This window comes from Aulonocara sp. 'chitande type north' Nkhata Bay, linkage group LG23 (assembly GCF_057382095.1).
Source record: "Aulonocara sp. 'chitande type north' Nkhata Bay isolate Kocher_YH1m ecotype deep benthic linkage group LG23, A_spYH_male_GT1.1, whole genome shotgun sequence".
NCBI classification, from domain to species: Eukaryota; Metazoa; Chordata; class Actinopteri; order Cichliformes; family Cichlidae; genus Aulonocara; species Aulonocara sp. 'chitande type north' Nkhata Bay.
In genome coordinates this window covers 20,165,588-20,172,911 of record NC_141365.1, presented here as the reverse complement: position 1 = coordinate 20,172,911, position 7,324 = coordinate 20,165,588, and positions in this window count along the sequence as shown.

Below are 7,324 nucleotides of genomic sequence, written 5' to 3'. Positions count from 1 at the left end.
AGGACTGCTCAGTAAGCTGCATCAGTCATTGCTGATCACAAAAGTATGAACCGGCAGAACCTGCAAAAACTACTACAGAGTTAGAAGGGAATTATCGTCAAGGACTGTTTTATTAAATTAGAATGAATTATGCATTTTATCCTTGTCTCTTTTCTCTCCTTCTTCCCCTCTCATCTCTCCACTGGTTGCTGCAGATGGCTGCTCCTTCCTGAGTCCTGTTAGAGGTCCCTTTCATTTAAGTTAGTTTTTATTCCCTTCATCTTTACGTTGATCTGTATTTTGAAATATTGATGTTCCAGAAGGAGTTTGATAAGTAAAAATCCTGAAAAATTATTAAATCGTATTAATTTTATTCTGTAAAATCCAAATGCCTGACTTCCTCTTCTTATTGAGTTCATTATGGCTCCAAGAGACATTTCTGAACAACTTGGGATGTTCAATATGGTAACTGCACTTGTGAATGTAGCTGAACAACAGTGAAAGTCTTAATTTATTGAGCCATTTTATCTCATTCAAACCTGAGACAGATTTCAAGTTGAACAGCTTCTTTAATGATGGGATAAGGCTATGGTGGCAAGGTCAGGTTCATAGACGTATTCTTAATAGGTGAAGTCAGTGCAGTTAGATAAGTGGTGGGTGCAGGAGTCCAAGCAACCACTGAGGTGTTTCTTTTTATTTTTTAAGGAATATTTTTGTTTATTGCATTTTATCATAATTATCTTATCTCACTATCTTACTTGGCTTCTTAGACTAACATTAAGTGCAGATAAGATGTCTGCTTTAGTTGTGGGGCTGACACTCTTTATATCAGTAACAGTATGCGAGCAGGATAACAATGACAAACAAAAACATCAGCTGCATAGTTCAAGTGTGGTGCTGATATGATCAGTTCTGTCACTTATACTATTGTCGTTTAGCGATAGACAACACGTTCTCACTCTCAAAGCGTCACATTTTACGCTAGGTGACAAATCGTCAACATATCACCAGTTTAAAAAGGTTGTGTGTGTGTGTGTATGTATATGTGTATATATATATATATATATATATATATATATATACATATATATATGTGTGTGTGTGTGTGTGTGTGTGTGTGTGTGTGTGTGTGTGTATATATATGTATATATATATATATATATATATATATATATATATGTGTGTGTGTGTGTGTGTGTGTGTGTGTGTGTGTGTGTGTGTATATATATATATATGTATATCTCTAAATATACGAAAAGTAAGTTTTTGTTCCATATGATCGGGTTAAACAGTCTGACTCACAGAAATAACATATTGAGACATTTATATTTGACCAGGTGCACAGAAAACATCCCTGAATCGACAAAACTCGGTCATCTTATCGTTAGACACCGTCAAAGTTAGTTCACAAACGCATACATTTTTTGATGACAAAATAATTAGGAAACATTGAAGCATACAACCAGTTGAGGGGAGAGATAGGGTTCGGCAATTGAAAGGTATTGTTTTGTTGAGTAAAATCTCTTTTGTTATATTTTAACTTTTAACATGAAACACGCCTCTCTGGAGCTTTTCTCCAGGAGCTAGTAGCAGTGACAGTAGCATATTTTTAAAGCACCGTGTGTGACGAACAACCTGTTTGAAAAAACTGTGCTTTGCCTCGAACCTCATGGTCCACATGGCAACAAGTGGCCCAAAGAATTTAATCATCTGTGGATAATGCTCCACAAAATGATGTTTTTGTAACAGCTTCAGTCCTGGAAACAGCTTTTTCAACCTACATCTGTGGTCAGAGACTCTAGACTCAAGGAAAGCAATTGATTGTTCTGTGTGTACTGGTGCAACAACTAGTTCAGCAATGTCCTTTAGGTCCAAAATTACCTGCCAAGCTGTTTCATCTGGAGGTACCAAGTGTCCTACCAACAATGGAAGGAATCGTAAGAGACTCCAATTTTCATGAGCATTTCCTCCAATGCTTTTGTTCTGCATGAAAGTCCTGGGAATAGCATGAGGGCGATTACTCTTGTCTGCCCATTTGTAGGGAAATGTCCGAATGGACTCATTGAGGCTGTCAAAGAAGTTTTGCTTCATTTTGTGTGAGTATTTCCACAAACTTTGAAGTTTAGGGTCCCTTTTTTTCCATCACATGTGCTCTACAAGTAACACCTGGCTCATTGGATTACCTGGAGCCTGGAATTAATTTTGTCTTCTAAGAATTTAAATTGGTGATCAAGAAACATGACAACTAAGAGGCTAACAGAAGATACTGTATTGAAGAAGTTAAGAAGTCTCTTAACTTCATGTCAGAGGAATTGAGTAAGGTGGTGAAACAGCAAGCAGGACTACTGGACTTAATTGAAGAAGTAAGACAACTGAAGATTGTGATTAAGGAAAAAGACAAGAAGATTGAAGAGCTGGAAAAAAGAGTTGAAGATTTGGAGCAGTATACAAGAATGGAAGATGTGATTATTTCTGGACTGAAGACAAATCACTACACCTATGCACGGAGTACAGCAGGTGACAAGGAGGGGGAAGATGCACCAAGAGCTGAAAAGGATTTGCTTGAGCAGCAAGTTATTCAGTTTTTCAAAGACAAAGACATTCTTTTGGATAGCAAAAACATAGCTGCATGTCATACTGTTCCACAAAAACATACCAAGATGCCAACTATCATACTACGATTTGTGAACAGGAAATATTAAGTTGAACTGTTAAAGATGGGAAAGAAGTTAAAGGGAACCGGCGTATATGTGAATGAGCATCTCACCAAGAGAAATGCTGAAATTGCACGACAGGCAAGACTATTGAAGAAGGAAAGGCACATCCAAGATACCTGGACCAGGAACTGTAAGGTATTCATAAGACTTAATGGGACACCAGAACAAGCTAAAGTAATTGTTGTCAGAGACATTGCAGATCTTGAGAGATTTAAACAAAAGAAATAGAGTTCAATGTAGAAAAGAATTGTGTTGCTGACTGTGATATGAACAATATCTGATAAGTGTGAGAAAAATAACTATGCATGTGAATGTGTGAACAAAAAAAGGCAAAAAATGGAATAGTTTGGATCTCATGATTATAAATTTTATGAGTTGGACAACAGTATTGATCCAGATATCCACCTCTATCAGAATGTTGATATGACATGTGAATATTATAATGGGGAAGAGTTGGATCCCAAGATAAAAGGTTTTTCATTAATCCACTTTAACAGTCGGAGTCTTTACAGTAATTTTTCTAAAATCAAAGCGTATCTTGATCAATTTCAAAATAAGTTTGCAGTGGTAGCAATTTCAGAAACATGGTTGAATGACGACAAAGAATTGCAAGATGGACTAGAGGGCTATGAAATGTTTTGGCAAAATAGGAAGAATAGAAGAGGAGGAGGTGTTGCTATGTTTGTTTTTTCACATCTTAAATGTAAAGTTGTTAACAATATGACTGCTGTGATTGATGGAATGTTTAACCATTGAAATTCAGGTTGAAAGCTCAAAAAACATATTAGTTAGCTGCATTTATCGTACACCTGCATCCTGTATAGATCAGTTTACTAAAGAAATTTCTGTAATATTGGAAAAACACAAGGAGAAGGTGACTTTTTTTTTGTGGTGATTTTAACATCGATCTATTGAAGGCAAACGACCATAATAAGACTTCAGAATTTATTGTGGAATCCAAAATGTTTCGTTTTGGATTCCATCCGTTGATTCTAAAGCCGAGCAGAATAATGATGGATAGTGCCACTTTGATCGACAATATTTTTGTCAATAAGATAAACAGCAAGATACATAGTGGACTGTTAGTCACAGATGTAAGTGATCACTTGCCTGTCTTTTCAGTGATTGAAATGAACAATCAACTTCATTTTCAAGAGGAAAAGCAAATGGATTACAGTGGTAGAATAAAAACACCAGAACAAATTGCGGCTTTTAAAACAGACTTAGAAAATTATGACTGGCAAAAAGTTTATGTGGAAGACACTAATGATGCATACAATGCGTTTTTGGATATATTTTTGTCAATCTATGACAGCCATTGTCCAATTAAAAAGTTTTCTAAAAATTATAAAAAGAAAAAACCATGGTTTACACAAGGTCTGGAAAGAGCCTGTAAAAAAAAAAAAAGGTTATACAGGATTTTTTTGGCACATAGAACAAAGGAAAATGAAGACAAATATAAAAAATATCGAAATAAATTAACATCTATTATGCGATATGAAAAGAAAAGATATTATGAACAGCTGCTTCAAAAACATAAAAGTAATATTAAGGCTACCTGGAGTGTATTAAATGGGATAATAAAAAATCAACATAATACATGTTCTCCAACACGTATTGTAACAAGAGGTAATGTAGTGATTGAGAATACTGAGAGCAAAGATAATGAATTTAATGATTACTTTGTTAATGTAGGTCCCAACTTGGCAAAAGAAATTTCTGTACCAGGAGGAAATTATGATAAAGTAGATTATACTTCTTGTAAATGTAACTCAATGTTTCTTGGTGGAGTCTGTGAGACTGACATTGTAGAAGTGGTGAGTAAATTCAAGAGTAAAAAATCCATGGATTGTGACGACCTTGACATGTCACTAATTAAAGAAGTTCTTCATAGTGTCCTTCAGCCGTTAACATATATTTGTAACAAATCATTTCAAACTGGAATTTTTCCAGATAAAATGAAAATTGCCAAAGTGATCCCACTATATAAAACTGGTGATAAACAGATTGTGTCAAACTATAGACCAGTATCTTTACTGCCTCAGTTTTCAAAGATTCTTGAAAAACTATTTGCAAACAAACTAGATTCTTTTATTGATAAATATGATTTATTGAATGATCATCAGTATGGGTTCAGAAGAAATCGCTCAACATCTCTAGCTGTGATGGAATTTATTGAAAATATTGCAACGGCTGTGGATGAAAAACAGTTTCGAATAGGTGTGTTCATTGATTTACGTAAAGCCTTTGATACAATAGATCATTCTTTACTTTTACGGAAGTGTGAAAGGTATGGTTTAAGAGGTGTTGTACAATTTTGGTTAAATAGTTACTTGAATAATAGGTTCCAATATATGAGTATTAATAACATGAAATCTAAACTTAGAAAAGTAACTTGTGGAGTTCCACAAGGATCTGTTTTGGGACCTAAGTTATTTTTACTTTATATAAATGATATTTGTACAGCCAGTGATACTTTAAAATTTGTGATGTTTGTTGATGATACAAACTTATTTTGCTCTGGAAAAGACATAAAGTGTCACAACAGGACTGAACGGACTCACGCGCAGGCTCTAGGTCTTGAAAGCACAAGAGTCTTTATTATGATACACCAGGTGATTATTTACAAAAGTGAGGGGAAAGCCGGGCTCCGGGGGTCCACACACGAATGGGAAAGACGCCGATAGTCACACACACACACACACTCCGTCCACTCCTCTTCACACTCCACTCACTCGGGTAACACAGGGGTAGGTAGGTCCAGGGAATCTGTACACAGAGACACGAAGGGATAGTAAGGTAAATCGCTGTGAAAACACTTCAGAAGTAATTGAGCTGGGGTTACACTGACGAGGGTCGGCAACGGTCCAGCGACGAGAAACACGGGGCTGCCATCTTATAAAGGAGCTGGATCACTCGTGATGAGCCACAGGTGCGTGGGCCAAGGGCAGGAGCCCACAGGTGAGCTCTGCCCAGGCAGAGGGAGGAGGGAAAGAGGGGAAGGGAGAGAGCAGGGAAAAAATAAAAAAAGAATACAAAACATATGTAGCCATACTGAGCCGACCGGGTAGGCAGAGGAACCCTGACATAAAGAAATTACTGAAAACAGTGGAAACAGAACTCATGAAGTTAAATAGATGGTTTGTATTTAATAAACTATCATTGAATGAAAGTAAAACAAAATTTATGTTATTTGGAGGTAGTAAAAGTAATATTAAAGTAAAATTGAGACAAAATTTTTAGGAGTAATTATTGATGATAAACTTTGTTGGAAGCCCCACATAGAACATGTGAAACGAAAATTATCCAAGTCTATTTCTATTCTTTATAAAACAAGAGATTTTTTGAATAAGAACTGCCTTTATTTATTGTATACTTCCCTTTGTTTGCCTTATATGACCTACTGTGCAGAAATTTGGGGGAACACATACAAAACATATTTGGATTCAATACTTAAATTGCAAAAAAGAGCTATTAGAATAATAAATAAAGTTGGATATAGGGAGTCCACCAACCAGTTTTTTGTAGGATTATCTATGTTAAAATTCATGGACATTATATATTCTAAAACTTTAGAAATTATATATCGTGTGATGAAAAAGAATGTTCCAATTTGTATTTTAAGTATATTTCAACTAAGAGATGGAACATATGATTTAAGGGGGTCTTATAAGCAGTGTTGGGACTAACGCGTTATTAAGTAACGCGTTACAGTAACTACGTTATTATTGTGGTAACGAGCACGGTAACTAGTTATTATGCCAAAATCAGGAACGCGTTAGTCGTTACTGGGATTTAGATAGGCTCGTTACTCGTTACTTCGTGTGGTGGCTATCGCGGAGCTTCCACAGATTCAGTAACATTAGCAAGTGGTGGAAGCCAGCAGGTGGATGAAGGAAAAGGGACGCAGAAGGAAAAGAGACCCGAGGCAGTGTGAACTGAACTTCAGGTAAGAAGTTATGACCTGCAGTCTCTCTGGGTCAGATATGAACCAAGTTTAGGTGGAGTTTATTTTCGTTATTATGACTTTTTCCGTACTGCGTGCTAGCTAGCATGACGGAGTTTCTATACAGCTGGGTGGGTGCTATGAAGTTAATGATGTTTTAACTTTATTTTGTTCATAAGTTATTAGAGTTGCCAACCATCCCGTCTGGTATTCAGAGAAAATATTACGCAATAAGAATTGAGGTAAAAAGGAACAGTTTGTCCCGTAATTCAGCTACAATGAAAAAGACACAAAGCTGGAGTTATTCTGTGTCTTTACGCTGCACAGCTGCCTCTTCTTCTCTCATTCTCCCCCCTCCCTCTCCCGTTTCTACTTTAATCATGAAAACTGATCAGTGATCAGCTGATCGGCTCTCTTGTTTGTTTATCGCTCACTTTGCGCCGAAAGAGGAAACCAGCGGATGTCGCGCTAAACAACAGCAGCACGTTTAAGCTTGATCAGCTGTTGTTAGAATTTATTTAATATTAATTTCTAGTATCAGCTGATGTTTGCTGGAGCCACAGCTGCAAAAAAACTGCTGGTCATGATATCAGTTTGTATATCTGGTGAGAGGGAAACATGAAGATGAAACCAGGAGATGTCCTTACTGAATCATCAGAGCTGAACAGGTGATGGAGAAACA